Here is a 16,169-nt window from a genome sequence, read left to right on the forward strand (position 1 = left end):
CGACTGGGCATTGTGGGGGGCACTGGGCCCTGCAGGGGGGACTGGGAGCTGCAGGGGGGACTGGGAGCTGTGGGGGGCACTGGGCGCTGCGGGGGGGACTGGGTGCTGCGGGGGGCCGGTTTCCCATGGAGCCCTGACAGCTGTGGGGAGGGAGGGGGAACACAAAGACCCTGTGCAGAGGAGCTGGATCAAGGGTGCTCCCAGCCGTGAGACATGGGGGTGCAGGGCTAGGATGGTGCAGCAGGATGCCTGGGTTCTGAGGCTGGGGGGCCTTGGGGCCCCCACAATGGCTCTAATTTCTGGGCCTCCCCCAACCCCCAAATCACAGGTTTCTTTAAAAACCAGGGGCCGATCCCGCCTCGTGCCTCAGTTTCCCTACCGGTGAAATGGGAGCTCAGTCCCAGCCCCTCCCGGTGGGGGCCACAGAATGAGCCGCACGTGCTGCCCCTGCCCCCCCCCCCCGGATGCCCCACGGGGCGTTTGGCCTCCCAGCACATGGGGCGGGGCTGGCGGTGCCCGCTGGGGCGGATCCCGGGGGCCCCAAATCCGGCTCCCCAGGGACCCAAGGCTGAGCCGGACAATGGAGGTCGGAGGGAGGTATTTTCACACACCCCCCGGGGGGATGTGGGCGGGGCTGTCTCTGAAGCTCCGCCCCGGCCCCTCCCTAAATACAGACGGGGCGGGGCTGTCTCCAGGCCGCCCGCCGCTGACCCGGCCCGGTGCGCGCAGGTGGGTCCGGTCCGGTCCAGTCCGGCCCGAGCGCGGCACCCTGGGGACCCCCCGCTCCATGGCGCGGGAGCGCGGCGGGCCCCTCCTGGCCCAGCTGGCCCGGCTCGCCCGGCTCCTGGAGCAGAGCTGCGGCGTGGAGGAAGGTGGGTGCGCGGGGTCCCGGCTCGGCCCCCCGGACCCAGCCTCGGGGCTGAGCCGCGTGGGGGGAGCCCGGCGCCAGGGGGATGGGCAGGAGCTCCCTGAGAGCCCCCCTCCCCCCGGACGCTCCCCCGCAGCTCCCTGAGAGCCCCCCTCCCCCCGGACGCTCCCCCGCAGCTCCCTGAGAGCCCCCCTCCCCCCGGACGCTCCCCCGCAGCTCCCTGAGAGCCCCCCTCCCCCCGGACGCTCCCCCGCAGCTCCCTGAGAGCATCCCCCCCCCCGACACTGGCCTCCCCCCCCCAGCTCGCTGAGAGCTCCCCCGGACACCCCCCCCCCAGGTCGCTGAGATCCCGTGTCCCGTCCCCCCCAGACTGCAGCCGCGTCGCCCGCGGCTTCGAGGCCTGCCGGCAGAAATGCTGCCGGCTGGGGCTGGACCTGCGCCGGGCCCGCGAGCAGCTGCTGGCGGCGGAGAGCGAGTGCTCGGCGCTGCGGGTGAAGCTCAAACACGCCCGCAACCAGGTGGAGGTGGAGATGGGGAAGCGGCAGCGGGCCGAGGCCGAGCTGGAGAAGCAGGTGCGCGGCGGGGAGGCTCTGGCTGGGGGGGGCTATGGCGGGGGCGGGGGGCTCTGGAGGGGACTGGGGTTCTCAGCTTTGCTCCCCTAGGGCTGGGGTCTGCAGAAGGGCCCTGGCCTGAGGGCCTGTGGGGGGAGCTGAGGCCGGCTGGGTGCTGAGGGGGGTGGCTGGGGACGGGGGTCCCGGTGGGGCTGTTCTCTCCCCTCCCCCCCCCCCAACAGGTTGCTTCTGCCCCCCAGGAACGGAAGCTGCAGTTGATCTTTGACTTCCTGATGCAGGAATCCCCCCGCGCCGCCCTGAGCGAGGGGCAGCGCTCGGCCCTGGTCCTGCTCGAGGGGCCGCAGCTGGGCACCGCCCTGGCGCCAGGGCGCAGGTGAGCGGGGGGCGGCACCGGGAGGGTGCTGGGGGGCGGCACCGGGAGGGAGGCACTAGCTGTGGCCCCCTGGCCAGGCGCTGAGGCTAGAGAGGCCCGGTGGGAAATGGGGTGAGAACGGCTAGTGGGCGAGTAGCGCCCCGGGGGCCCCAGCGGATTCTCCATCACTGGCCACGTGTGACCTGCTCTGGGGGCCCCGGGCGACGTTCTCTGGCCTGGGCCGGGCACGAGCCCGGCTGGCAATCGCAGCGGCCCTTGGAATCTGGGGATCACCCTGGGACCGATTCTGTGTCCTGCCGGTGCCCCTCGCTCCCGACCCGCAGCCCCCTCCTGTCCTTGGCCCACCCCCCGGCCCAGCCGGTGCCCCTCGCTCCCGACCCGCAGCCCCCTCCTGTCCTTGGCCCACCCCCCGGCCCAGCCGGTGCCCCTCGCTCCCGACCCGCAGCCCCCTCCTGTCCTTGGCCCACCCCCCGGCCCAGCCGGTGCCCCTCGCTCCCGACCCGCAGCCCCCTCCTGTCCTTGGCCCACCCCCCGGCCCAGCCGGTGCCCCTCGCTCCCGACCCGCAGCCCCTTGCCGGGTGGTGGGTTTGATTTCTGCTCCCATTGGTGCTTGGGCTGCTCGTTGACTTATCTACGGTGCCGTGACTCCCCCAAGCCCCCGTCTTGAGTCGCAGGTTGGGGCGGCTGAGCCAGGCATGCTGCCCTGTTGGGGGGCGCTGCTGGGGGGGGAGCTGCCCTGGCAGGACCTGGCGCCCCCTGCTGCCAGCCATGCTGACCCGCTCTCTGTTGCAGGCTGTCCGCAGTGGACAAGTCGTGCACCTCGCTCACGTCCCATTCCGACATCAGCTACGACCGCACTGAGGACGACGTGGTGAGGACCCTCCCCAGGCAGCCGGGCCCCGCTCCGGGCAGACGAGCCCCAGGGGTGCCCTGGGCAGCGCTGCAGGGCCTGGCTCTGGCTGTCCCGGCTCGTTAATAGCCTGGGGGGAGGGGGGCCTGGGCGCAGGCCCTTCTAATGTAACCAGCCCAGCGGGGTGCCTGACCCCCAGTACTGGGTCTCCCAGCAGGTCCCTGGGGAGCTGGTGATGGCTTGGGTATGGAGCTGCCAGCGTGGCTCCGTGCTGGGTCATTACCCACGGACCTAGGGCTCTGAGCCCCACTGTGCCCTCCTGGGGTGCCCACCCCACTCCTGCCCAGGCGCCATCTCATTCTCACTCCTTTCAGGACCTGGACCTGACGGTGGTGAAACCCCTGAAGCAGAAGTCCCGGGAGCGCCCGGTAGGTGCGAAATGCCTGGAGCTGCCCCAGGCTGGGGGGTGCTCAGGGCCCTGGTGTGGGAAAGGGGGCAGGTGGCTCCTGGCTTCAGTCAGGTTCTCAACGGATGGGAGCAAAATTCTCCCAGAATGATCCCATTGTGGACCCGCAGGATCGGGGCCATGGCTCCAGCATGGGGACAGGCTCTGGGAGGCCCCCTGGGTGGGGGGGGTCTCCTCCAAGAGAAGCCACACGGTTTCGTCACCTCCTGGGGCTGGACCCCTGGGCCTGCAGCTCCCCCTGTGAGCTCCACGCAGCAAGTCCCCTGAGACAGACCCTGATCGAGACTTGTACCATCTTGGGGGGCAGCACCCCCTCCGCCAGCGTCTGCAGGGACACGCAGCCAGCGTGAGCCGACCAGCGGGTTATTCGTCACCTGGGAGCCCAGGGTAATGAAAGTTAAAGTGTCAGCCGTGCTGGTCGCCCAGGGGTCATAAAAATGTTCCAGAAAATCCCCCCTTTGCCCCAGCCCCACGGGAGCAGGTGGAGGCTGAGGCCTGGGAGAGCTGATAGGCATCAGCAGAGCTGCATGGGGGAGCCCAGGGCTGGGCTAGCAGGGGCTGCAGGTTGGGAGTGAGGGGCACCAGAGGACAGGGAGCAGGAGGGGTTGGATGGGGTGGGGTCTGGGGGGGGCAGTTAGGGGTGGGGTTTCTGGGAGGGGGCAGTCAGGGGACAAGGAGCAGGGGGTTTGGATGGGTTGGGGGTTCTGAGGGAGGCAGTCAGGGGGCAGGGCCAGGCTGTTTGGGGAGGCACAGCCCACCCCTGGCCTAGTGCAAGGGGCTTGTGGGCATCCAGACTCCTGGGTTCCATCCCCAGCTCTGCCCCAGTGGCATGAGGCCACGGTTCTGTGTCTGTGCATGGTGGGGACCCCTTCTCCCCATGCAGGGTGGCCCCAGCACCCAGGGGCCCCGGGGGACGGGGGGAGACAAGGGGCCAGGGCTCCTGGGAGCTGAGCAGTGGTGTCGTCCTCCCAACCCCAACCCTAGCCCCAGGGCTCCACGTCTGGGGGCAGGAAAGGCCAAGGGCAGGGCAGGGCTTTGCCGGGCAGGACTTAGCCGGAAGTGAGGGGCTTCTGGTGCAGAGCAAAGCCCGGCCCTGGGCCCTGCCGGTGCCCCTCAGTCCCGACCCGCAGCCCCCTGGCAGCCCGGCCCTGGGCCCTGCCGGTGCCCCTCAGTCCCGACCCGCAGCCCCCTGGCAGCCCGGCCCTGGGCCCTGCCGGTGCCCCTCAGTCCCGACCCGCAGCCCCCTGGCAGCCCGGCCCTGGCCTTTGCGGACTGTCCCTTGTGCAGTGTTTCGTGACCTGGCTGCTGTTCTGTCTGGAGCCGGGGTGGTGCCCGGTGGAGGGGGGACTGGGGGGGCTGCGCTGCGGGTGCCCTGCCCGGGCTGCTCTCACCTGCCCGTCTGCTCTGTCCCCAGCGCTCGTCTCTGGCCCCCCTGATCGGCCCCGTGGTCGCAGCAAAGCGCACGCGCCCCCCCGTGCTGCCAGCCGCCGGCGTGAGTATGGGGCTGGGGGGCCTGTGGGAGCCCCTTGGAGACGGGTCAGGGTGAGCGGCCCCTTCCCCCGGAACATGCCTGGACCCCGGGGCTCCCGTGGGCAGCTGGCCAGAGCCGGGGTGACCGGGGTGGGGCAGCCCCTGGCTGACTGGCCCAGGAGGGCAAGTGAGGGGTGGGGGCGGGGCACGGGCCCTGCTCCCCAAAGGCTCCACCCGCCTTTCCCTGGGCCCCCAAATCCCCACTCGCTTGGCGCCCCGCTCTGCTGCTTGCCCTGCAGGGCCCCGGTGCGGGCTGGGCGGGGGCAGGGCCCTGCGGGCAGGCTGGGGGGCGGGGTGGGGGGCAGCTCAGCTCCAGTCTCCACCTCTCCCCCCCGCAGGCGAGTGAGCCCCTGGTGACGCTCTCGGCGGGGCCCGTCGCTGAAGACCGAGGCCCGGACCGGAGCCGGCTGCCCATGGCCGCGGTGCCCATGCTGGGCCGACGCTCGCACCTGGGCCGACGCCTCTCCACGCTCACAGGTCGCCCTGCCGGCTGTGGGGGGCGGGGGGGCAGTGTGCGCCTGGCCAGGGCCGCCCCGAGCCACGGGGGGCTGGTGGTGGCCCAGCTCCTGGGGAGGCCCCGGCCGTGCCCTGCCCCGGGGAGGCTGCGTCGGCAGCTGGGGCCCTGCTGGGCCAGTGCGCCCCCCCCCCCCCGAGCGGGAGGGTCTGGGCTCCCCTGTGGGAAGGGGGGGCGCTGCAGGGGCTGGCTTGGGCAGCGGGAGGGTGCCTGCGCTGGGACCCCCCCACACTGATTCTCCTCCCCCCTCCGCCCCCCCAGAGCTGACCACGGTGTGGGGGAGCAGTGAGGACTCGGACAGCCACCCGGAGAGTGGGGCAGGGCTGGAGCCCAGGGGGCTGGACCCCTTCCCCTCCCCCCCACAGGGGCCGCCACCACCCCAGCACCTCTTCACTTCCAAAACGGTGGGGAGCAGCACGGGCCCCACGGACAGCCCCTCCCCCATACAGGGGCGCCTGCAGCCGGGGTCCCGGCTCCCCTTCCCCACCACATCCCACGTCCGCTCCCGGGGGGCTCTGGGCGAGCAGGTTTGGGGAGGGGGCAGCGGGTCACCAGGTGAGATTGGCCCTGCGGGGGGTCCTGGGTGGGCTCTGGTCCCCGGGGCGGGGGGGCAGTGGGTTCTGGGGTGGGGGGGGGCTGTCTGGCCGCCCGGTGACTCCCCCTCTCGGCAGGTGATCCGCCCCGAGCCCTGCGCCGGCTGCGGTGCCCGGGCCCGCTTCGGGCGGGTGATGCTGCGATGCCGGCAGTGCCTCCTGCTGGCCCACCCCGAGTGCCGCGGGCGCTGTCCCCCCCTCTGCGCCCCGGGCCCCCGGCCCCGGCAGGTGAGTACCCGGGGGAGCACCCGGGGCGGGCCAGGGGTCCGCGGCCCGGCCCCTCCCTCACCCTGCCCCTCCCGCAGGGCGTCCTGGCCGACTTCGCGCCCCCCACGGCCCCCCTGGTGCCCGCCCTGGTGGTTCACTGCGTGAGCGAGGTGGAGCGCAGAGGCCTGACGGAGGTAGGAGGGAGGGGAGCTCGGGGGGGGGGGGGGGACGGTCCCTGCTGTGGAGACTGACCCCCCCCCCCCCCCGCGCCCCCCAGACAGGGCTGTACCGGGTGCCCGGCGCGGAGCCGCTGGTGCGGGAATGGAGGCAGAAGCTGCTGCGGGCCAAGGGGGCGCTGCCCTCGCTGGGCCGCGTGGGCGACGTGCACGTGGTGTGTGGGGTGCTCAAGGACTTCCTGAGGGGCCTCGAGGAGCCGCTGGTCACCTTCCGCCTGCACCCCATCTTCCTGCGGGCCGCCGGTGAGCGGGGTGGGGCTGGTGGGGCGGGGCTGGAGTGGTGTGGGGGGGTTGGGGCGGGGCTTGTGGGCTGGGGCTGGAATGGTGTGGGGGGGAGGGGGGGTTGGAGTGGGGCTTGTGGGCTGGGGTGGGGCCGGTGGGGCTGGAGTGGTGTGGGGGGGAGGGGGGGTTGGGGTGTGGCTTGTGGGCTGGGGCTGGAGTGGTGTGGGGGGGAGGGGGGGCTGGGGCGGGGCCGGTGGGCTGGGGCTGGAGTGGTGTGGGGGGGAGGGGGGGCTGGGGCGGGGCCGGTGGGCTGGGGCTGGAGTGGTGTGGGGGGGAGGGGGGGCTGGGGCGGGGCTTGTGGGCAGCCGGTATCAAGTGGAGTGCCCCAGGGGTCGGTCCTGGGGCCGGTTTTGTTCAATATCTTCATAAATGATCTGGAGGATGGTGTGGATTGCACTCTCAGCAAATTTGCAGATGATACTAAACTGGGAGGAGTGGTAGATACGCTGGAGGGGAGGGATAGGATACAGAAGGACCTAGACAAATTGGAGGATTGGGCCAAAAGAAATCTAATGAGGTTCAATAAGGATAAGTGCAGGGTCCTGCACTTAGGACGGAAGAACCCAATGCACAGCCACAGACTAGGGACCGAATGGCTGGGCAGCAGTTCTGCGGAAAAGGACCTAGGGGTGACAGTGGACGAGAAGCTGGATATGAGTCAGCAGTGTGCCCTTGTTGCCAAGAAGGCCAATGGCATTTTGGGATGTATAAGTAGGGGCACAGCGAGCAGATCGAGGGACGTGATTGTTCCCCTCTATTCGACATTGGTGAGGCCTCATCTGGAGTACTGTGTCCAGTTTTGGGCCCCACACTTCAAGAAGGATGTGGATAAATTGGAGAGAGTCCAGCGAAGGGCAACAAAAATGATTAGGGGACTGGAACACATGACTTATGAGGAGAGGCTGAGGGAGCTGGGCTTGTTTAGCCTGCAGAAGAGAAGAATGAGGGGGGATTTGATAGCTGCTTTCAACTACCTGAAAGGGGGTTCCAAAGAGGATGGCTCTAGACTGTTCTCAATGGTAGCAGATGACAGAACGAGGAGTAATGGTCTCAAGTTGCAGTGGGGGAGGTTTAGATTGGATATTAGGAAAAACTTTTTCACTATGAGGGTGGTGAAACACTGGAATGCGTTACCTAGGGAGGTGGTAGAATCTCCTTCCTTAGAGGTTTTTAAGGTCAGGCTTGACAAAGCCCTGGCTGGGATGATTTAACTGGGAATTGGTCCTGCTTCGAGCAGGGGGTTGGACTAGATGACCTTCTGGGGTCCCTTCCAACCCTGATATTCTATGATTCTATGATTCATTGGGCTGGGGGGCGGCCGAGGGCCCCTGTCCCTTCTCCCCCCATGACCATGGCTCCTGGCTCTGCCCCCAGAGATCCCGGACGAGGCCGCCTGCCAGGCAGCCCTGTGCCACGTGGTGAGCAAACTGCCCCCCGCCAACCGGGACACGCTGGCCTTCCTAATGCTGCATCTGCTGAGGTGAGGGCAGGCCGGGGCCGGGGGCTCCTGGGGGGGGGGCTTGGGAAAGGCTCCCCCAGCTCGTGGATCGGCGCGTTTTCCCATTCAGCTCTGGGATGTGTGAGTGCCCCCCCGCCCCCTGGTGCAGTGTCTCGCGGATCAGGGGCTATGCCCCGGGATTCGCCAGGCTCCCTCCCTCTCGCTGGTGCCCCGAGGGCAGGAGGGGCCTGCGTGCCGTGGGGCTGCCGTGGGGCAGCAGTTCCGCTGAGCGGGTGTCACAGCTGATCCCCTGGGTGGGGTCCCGTGCGGCTCACTCAGTGTCCCTCTGTTCTCAGGGCCTGGCTCCTGGCAGGGCCCCCCGTGGGGCCGTCCCTCCGGCCCAGGGTCCGCGCGGCTCAGTGCCCCAGATGGACCCTCCGCCCCGGGAGCACATGTGGGTCTGTCCCCATCTCTCTGCCAGCTGCCCCGGTGCTCTCCGGCCCTGGGGTTGCCGTCGTTCTGCCCAGACCCGTCTCCCTGGTTTGGGTTTGTGCACCCTGGTCACGCCGAGATTGGGGGGTTCCTGGGAGGGTCCAGCAGCTTGAGCCTTGTTCGCTTTGCCCGGGGGGCAAACTGCCCTGCCCGGGGAGCCGGGCTGCTGCCCCTGGGGCCCCGGGCGGGAGGAATGGGCCGTGCTTGCGTTGGGGTTGGCTGCTGACCCGCTTGTGCTTTGTGTGTGTGTGTGTGGGGGGGGGAGGGGGCGTTCGCTGCCCTGGCTGAGGTGGCCGGACCTGGGGTGTCAGGGAGCCGGGGGACCCGGCCGGGGCCATGGGGGAGGGTCTGTGGCGGTTCGGGGGTTGGGGCGGCCCCGGGCAGGGTGCTCGGCAGAGTTTCGTTGGGGGTTGTCGATTGGGAGCCCGGGGCGGGGTCCTGGCAGGACGCCCCGTCACGGCAGCCCGGACGCCTGGCTTCCCCGCAGGGTTGCTCGGAGCCCCGAGTGCAGGATGGACGCGCTGAACCTGGCCCGGGTCTTCGGGCCCACGCTGGTGGGGCACGGCACGAGCAGCCCCACGCCCCTGGCCATCCTGCAGGACACGCCCCAGCAGTGCGAGGTAGGAGCCCCCATGGTGCAGGCGCGGGGGGGGGTGGGGGCTGCTGTCTGCTCCGGCCTCGCCCCATTGCACCCCCCTCCGTTCTCCCCTGCTGCCGGGGATCCAGCTCCTCTGTCGGGGGGCCTGGGGGGCGCGTCTCAGCAGCTCCCCCCGCCCCCCCAGGTGATGGTTCGTCTCCTGTCGCTGCCGCCTGAGTTCTGGAGGCCCTTCGTGGGGACGGAGCTGGAGAACCTGGTGCCCGCGGTCACGAGCGACCCCCTGGCGCTGGACAGACGGGGTGAGCATGGGGGCTCCCTGCCGGGGACAGCGGGCCCGTGGGGGGCAGAGGCCGCGCAGCCTGGCCCGAGCCCCGGAGAGCAGCTGGAGCAGGCAGAGGAAGGGGGCTCTGGGGGCCCCCACAGAGTTGGTGGGGGGAGCTCTCTGCCCTGGGGGTCACCCTGTGCCCCATCCCCAGGCCTGGTGCCCCGGTGATGGGGGTCGGAGGAGCAGACAACCCCTCCCCCCCCCCCCATGACCGGGGGCAGAGCTGCACTCGCCCACAGAGCAGGGCAGTGGCGGCTTGGCACCAGCGGCCCTTGGAGATGGGGCGGGGAGGCTGGGCTGCTGCAGGGAGTGACCCCCCCCGCCCCCCCACTTCCCCTCGACGCAGCCCCCAGCCCTGAGCCGTGACTGCCTCAGTGGGGCAGCCGGAGCCCAGCCCTAGGGTGGTGCTGTCGGGGGGGCAGAGGGTTGAATGGACTCGGGGGGGCCGCAGGTTGCAGACATCCCCCTCCCCTGCTCACAGTGTGCCCCCCCCCCAGAGCGGCTCTTCCGCCCCCTCTCGTCCCCTGAGATGAACTCGACTCAGCTGAGCCCGACTGGCGGCTGCTTCCCCGACCCGCTGCGGAGCTGCATGGGCACCGTGCCCGCCCCCCTGTGAGTGCCGTGGGGGGGCACTGTGCCCCTGTGGGTGCCCCGTGGGGGTGGGGGCTGCTGCGGCCACAGCCCCCTGTGGGTGTCATGGGGGGTGGGGGAGCACCATGCCCCTGTGGGTGCCCCAGGGGGGTGGGGGGGTGCCGCTGCGCCCATGCCCCCCTGTGGGTGCCCTAGGGGGGTGGGGGGAGGCTGCTGCAGCCACAGCCCCCTGTGGGTGTCACGGGGGGTGGGGGGGCACCATGCCCCTGTGGGTGCCCTGGGGGGGCGCCGCTGTGGCCATGCCTCCCTGTGAGTGCCGTGGGGGGGTGGCACTGCAGGGGGGGATTGTGGCTGTGTGGGGCTGGGGGGGAGTTGTCGCTCTGTGTCTCTGGGGAAGCTGCCCCTGCCCTAACCTCTCTTCTGCCCCCAGGCCGGCGTCGGGCCCCAGGAAGATGGGCCGGTTCTTCCCCTCCCTGCTGTAGGCCCTGGCCGGGGATGGCTCCAAGGGCCGGGCAGCCTGGGCTGGGGGCGGGGAAAGTGTCAGCCCTGGGGGGCAGGCGCCAGCATTTGCTGCACGGGGGGTGTGGAGGGAACATGCACAGGGGCTGTGGGTCCCTGCCCCACGGCAGGGGCTGCTGGACTGAGCTGGGGGCCTGGCTCCCCCACCGCTCCCTGTCTGAGCGTCCCCGGGGTGGGAGAGGGGCATAGGGACCTGGGGGCTAATTTCTATTAAATGCTTGTGCAGAGCCAGGCCTCTCGGGGCGTGTGTGTGTGTGTTGGGGGGGGGCGTGTGCCTATTCTACCCTGCTGGGGGGGAGGGGGACATAGGGTCTCCAAGCAGCAACCCCATGGCCTGGCTTCGGGGGAAACGTGCACCTGGCTTCCCTGAGCCTGTCCTGGGGGGCAGGGAGGGGGCCCCTCAGTCCCCTGGGGCTGCAGGGGGGACACGAGCTGGGGCCGATTCTGGGTCACTGCAGGGTGTCCGGCCCCAGGGCTCAGCTGGTGGGTCGCTACGGGAGGGGCAGGAATTTCCCCCTCAAGTCTGGGGCGGGGTGACTTGGGGATTCTCAGTGAGGTGGGGTCTTTACAGCAGGGCTGGGGGCTGTCAGTCGCTCAGCCAGAGCGGGGTGGGGGAGCGTGGGGGGCCAGTGCTGGGGCAGGGGTCGGCTCTGGCGTTAGTCAGGCAGCTGCAGTACGGCCCGCTCCCTGCAGGGGGCTCTGCCTGCATCTCACCCCAGCTGCCCCCAGAGCTTGGCTGGGGTGGCCAAGCCCCTGGCCCCCCCCCATTTACCCTTCTGTGGGCTCAGGGGGTACCCTGGTTAATTTAGCCCCCCCGTCCTGTTCCTTGGGTTCCGGGTGTCCCTGGGTAAGAGCCGGAAGCTGGATTCATTATCAATCCCCCGGCGTGTCCGGGGCTCCCCGATCCTGCGCTCCCGGGGGCCCGGCTGCTGCGTGGCCAGGCCGTGGGCTCTAGCAGCTCGGGGCCGGGGCTTGGAGGCGAGTTCGTGTCGAGGCTCCCAGGGCTCCCTCCTCCCTGCCGCTCTCCTGCGCTGAGCCGGTTACACCGGGAATCCCGGGTCCTGCTTGGCTGGGCCAGAACCGGGCCCTTTCCCAGAGTCTTACTGGGCAATTCTTCGAGCAATCGGAACCGAGCGGGCTCCAGACTTGGGCAGGGGGTGGGGGCACAGGGGGGCTCAGGGCTGGGGGTGCAGGCTCTGGGGTGGAGCTGGAGATGAGGGGTTTGGGGTACAGGAAGGGGCAGGGGGTTGGGGTACAGGGGGCGTGAGGACTCTGGGGTGGAGCTGGAGATGAGGGGTTTGGGGTACAGGAGGGGGCTTGGGGCAGGGGGGCTGAGGGGTTTGGGGTACAGGAAGGGGCAGGGGGTTGGGGTATAGGGGGCGTGAGGACTCTGGGGTGGAGCTGGAGATGAGGGGTTTGGGGTACAGGAGGGGGCAGGGGGTTGGGGTACAGGGGGCGTGAGGACTCTGGGGTGGAGCTGGAGATGAGCAGTTTGGGGTACAGGAGGGGGCGCAGGGGCAGGGCTCAGGGTTGTCAGTGGCACAGCAGGGTGAAGGTAGCTCCCTGCCTGGTCTGGCTCTGCTCTGTGCCCCCAACGTGGCTGGCAGGTCCAGCTCTGAGGTGGGGGGAGGAGGGGCAGGAGCCCCCCCAGCCATGCATGGGGGCACCGCCAGCCCTGCCCGTTCAGCGCTGTCCCCCCTGCAGGGATCTCGCTGGGGCTGTGGGTTCCTGGGCTGCCCCTTGGGGGCCGGGGCCCTCCCAGGCCTGGTTCTCCGGCCCCCGGCCATGGCCCGAGCAGCCCCCGGGGGTGGCAGCCTTGGGCAGAGCAGCCCGGGTCCCGCTCCTGGTTCTACCTCCGGCTCCGGGGCCCATCCCCAGCTCTGCTCCGCTGTCCTGCGCCTGCCCCAGTTGGGGCCGTGGGCCGGCAAAGCCAGCGGCCCGGGGAGGAGAGGCCAGACGCAGGCGGCCGGGCAGCCTGGGGCCCTGCTGGGGGAGGCCGTAGGGCTGGGCCCACAGTCGGTCGCGGCGGCTCCTGCCCTGCTGGGCATCCAGGCCCTGGTCTCGCCTCCTTCTCAGCAGGCTCCAGGCCTCGGTTACCAGCCGCCCTGGGCCCAGCGAGCCGGGCTCCTGTGGGGCAGCTCCGGGGCTCGCTGCAGGTGCCAGGGGGTGGGGTGAGGCCAACCCCCCGAATGCAGCCGGGGGGCCGGGGGTACGCAGCGTTAGGGTCAGGGTGAACTTCAGCAGCCTGCACCTCTGAGCCAGGCGCCCAAGTCAGGCTTCACAAGGAGAGGGGTCCCGGATCCACCGGCCTGGTACCCGCCTCTGGCTCTGGGGGGGAGCCCGGCCGTGCGCCAGCCCCCTTCAGGCCACGCATGCCCTCGGGCCAGCCCCTCAGCTCCCTGCCTCCTGGGACCGACCCTGCGAACCGCCAGCACCCCTGGGTCACACCGTGACCCCCCAGCGAGTCCACCGGGGCTGGACGGAGCAGGGAGCCGTGTACCCCCGGGGGAGCAAAGCCCCCGCACCCTGCTGACCCCGCAGGGACTCTCAGCCCGGGGCAGGAGGGGGGTGACGGCAGGAGGGGGTTATTAGCCATAGTACAGAGCCCTTCGTTACCAGGGAGAATGGCAATTACAGCAAAGGCCATTGGGTCAGGCCAGAGCCCTCTGCGCCCCGCCCCCAGGCCCAGGTCAAAAGAGACTCCTGCGTCTAGCAGCCCCCCTGAACAACCCTTGCCTCCCCCGACACAGTGGGGCAGACAGGGGCATTAGCCGCTTGGCACCAAAGGTCCAGGTAACGGTGTGGCTGTTGTTTTTGGGGAGCTACAAGGGGCCTGGCCCAGACACCTGCCGACTCGCTGGTGTCTACAAAGAGCAACCCCCCCCCCGCCCTTTTACCCATGCAGCTCATAGGGGAAACTGAGGCACACACATTATTGCTACACATTCCCACGCCGCCGCACAGAGCCAAGCTCCCAGGTTCTGCATCCCCCACGAGGACAGGGGCTCTGGCCCCATCCCTTCTGGCTGTGCTCGCTGCACGGCCCGGGGCTGCCTTTGTCCCCGCAGGCGGGGAGCCTGGGCAGGCGGCTTATCAGCTGCGGGTGCTACAGGCAGCCAATCCCTGGGGGCTTTGGTCTCCAGCCCCTCCCCGAGGGGCTTGGCGCTGGTCCCCAGGTGCCAGGGGTGCCGCCTGCCCCCTTGGGCTGTGCCCGGCATTTTCCATGCTCCACTTCAGCAGACAAATGTCAGGGGGCCAGCGACAGGGCTGAGGGTGGGGGCGGTGGCCGGGCTGTGGGGCGTGAGCCCTGCTGGGAGACACTGGCTCTTGTGCCTTACCTCACAGCAGGTGGGAACACTGAGCCCAAGGCAGACTAAGCAATTGTGGGGAGGGGTGCTATAGTCTTTTTATGGGGGAGACAGATTCCTGCTTCAGGCCCCCAGTGGGTTGCCACCAGGGCAGGGAGCCCCCCCAGGGCCACAGTCTCCTCCCTGACACATAAACCACCCCCCCCCCAACATGCTTCATTCACCACCCCTCACTCCGGGTTCATGCCCAGCCCATGCACTGAGTAAGGCCAGGCTCGGCCCAGGGCTGCTTAGATGCAATTCCTATTAAACCCCCAAACCCACATGGGGGTGTGGCAAAGTGGAGATTTCCCCTTATGGTGTATGTTACTGGTTTGCATGAATGCTGTGTGTGCCTCAGTTTCCCTGCATAGTGCACCATTGTCTGGGTGGTGGGAATAAGCGTGTGTGACTTTTGCAGAGGCTGCTCCAGCTGCCTGCAGGGATGCTCTGGCCGCCCCTTCATAGCCTGAGACCTAGGAGGGGGATGCGACCAAGTGACTCTTGGCCCGGGAAGCGAGACAAAGGCCAGAGGAGAAATGGGCAGGGGCCAGGCAGCTGGAAGGAGTCGGTCTTGGCTGCCTTGGAGCACAGCAGGAGGACCAGAGCCCTGGCTCTGGGATCCTGTCATCTAATACACCTTCCCTTTTCCCGGCTGGCTGAGTGTCATGTCTGACTGCGGAGTTGGGGGGCAGGACTCTTTGCCCCCCCCCCCCCCAGGACAGACTGGCTGTGGGAAGCGCACGGAGGGGCAGAGGAGGCTGAATGCTCCGAGGTGAGACCCAGGAAGGTAGAAGCCGGGAGAGCTGTGTGTCCTGCAGACAGGAGGCTCACAGGAAGGCAACTGGCCCAGAGTCCTGACTGGCTTCATGGGGAGCCATTCCAGAGCATCACGTAGGGACGTCGGGACCCTGGGGCAGATCGCAGCCGACCTCCTGCACGGGGAGGCAGAAACTGGCCCCGTATGAACTCCCGCCAGCGGGGGCAGGTGTCTGGAAAAACATCAGGCCGGTGCTGGCGCATCCCCCACCACGCTCTGGAACTTGTTCTGGGGTAAATTCCCCCCTTGTTAAACACGAGTCTGCTAGTCTGACTGCGCTTTGCAGCAACACCCAGCCTGGGAGCGCGTGCGGCCTTCTGTCTGCCAGCCTGGCGAGCCAGCCATGCGCTATTTGGGTAGGCGGAGGATTTTATGTTTGTATTTTGTATAATTTAAAATGAAGGATAAAAAATAATAGGGCATGTATTCAATGTCTTGACGTAGGATTTGACCAGATCCTGCCAGCCACCCTTTCTGACGGCAGACAGGAACGGCCTCGTGGGCCACTGGTAGAGATGCATCAGCCAGAATCTGTGTCTGAGCTGATTTCAAGGCAGTGACAGACCTTTTAGGGTCACCACATTGTTGTAGGTTTAGTATTTTGAAATAAGTAAAAGAATGCCATGATTGTTTTCTCCTGCATTGCAATTTGATGTTGCCATTCAAATGTTCTGTGTAAATCAATCCTGTGTTGTGTGTGAATGAGGAATGTGTGTGTGAGAAGATAAGTGTAAAGGCCTCACCGGACCAGATGTTCTAGGGAGGAACTGGAGACAGATGCAAGGGTGCCAGGAGATTAAAACGCCCCTATTGATGACTCCTATTGGCAGGCACCTCGTACTGGCAGGAGTGTGGGGGAGTCCGAGGCCTGCACCCCTCTTCCTGGGATTCACTGGGACTCTCAGCCAGCCAGTAAAACGGAAGGTTTATTGGACACAAGATAGCTGTGATCAAAACCAGCCTGGGGCAACTCCCTGAGAGACTGATGAAAGAACAAGATCAAGGATGAGAAGGACAATTTAAGAAAACGAGCACTTGTCAAACAGCGATTGATTACAGCATGACAGTGCTAAACTCATTGGTCCCAATGAAGGAAGATCACTATATAAACCAGGTGCCTTGCCATGAAACTTTGGGTTCGTCCTGCCAAGACCTCCCCAGAGCATCGTGTTGCAACCGACAGAACCTGGCTCCTCCCTACCCGTGATCCACCGAGCTGGCCACTAGATTGATCCGGACTAGGGCCTGGAAACTAGAACCTCGACTGGCGGGACAGCGTGTGCGTGTGTGTGACTGAACATACATGTGAATTATTGTATCTTCAACGAACACAGCCTGTTGCCTTTTCCCTTGAAAACGATCCTGTGTGCCTCTTATCAGCATAACGTTTGTTCCCCTGTCGATGTCACCTGGGCTCAAGACCCCCTTCCCGGCTCTGTGCAGCTGAACACAGAGCTCCTGGAGTCTCACTGGAACATGTGTTTTCTAATCCTTGAGCCATTCGCGTGGCTCTTCTCTGCCCCCTCTCCAATTTAGCCACATCCCCTG

General features: G+C 68.0%; 1 pseudogene; it reads left to right on the forward strand.

Annotated features, from left to right (window-relative positions):
* The first annotated feature begins 772 nt into the window (after window positions 1–772).
* LOC125644571 (rac GTPase-activating protein 1-like) lies at window positions 773–10,681 on the forward strand (annotated as a pseudogene).
* The last annotated feature ends 5,488 nt before the right edge of the window (window positions 10,682–16,169 follow it).

This window comes from Caretta caretta, chromosome 11, assembly GCF_965140235.1.
Source record: "Caretta caretta isolate rCarCar2 chromosome 11, rCarCar1.hap1, whole genome shotgun sequence".
In the NCBI taxonomy this organism is placed as follows: domain Eukaryota; kingdom Metazoa; phylum Chordata; order Testudines; family Cheloniidae; genus Caretta; species Caretta caretta.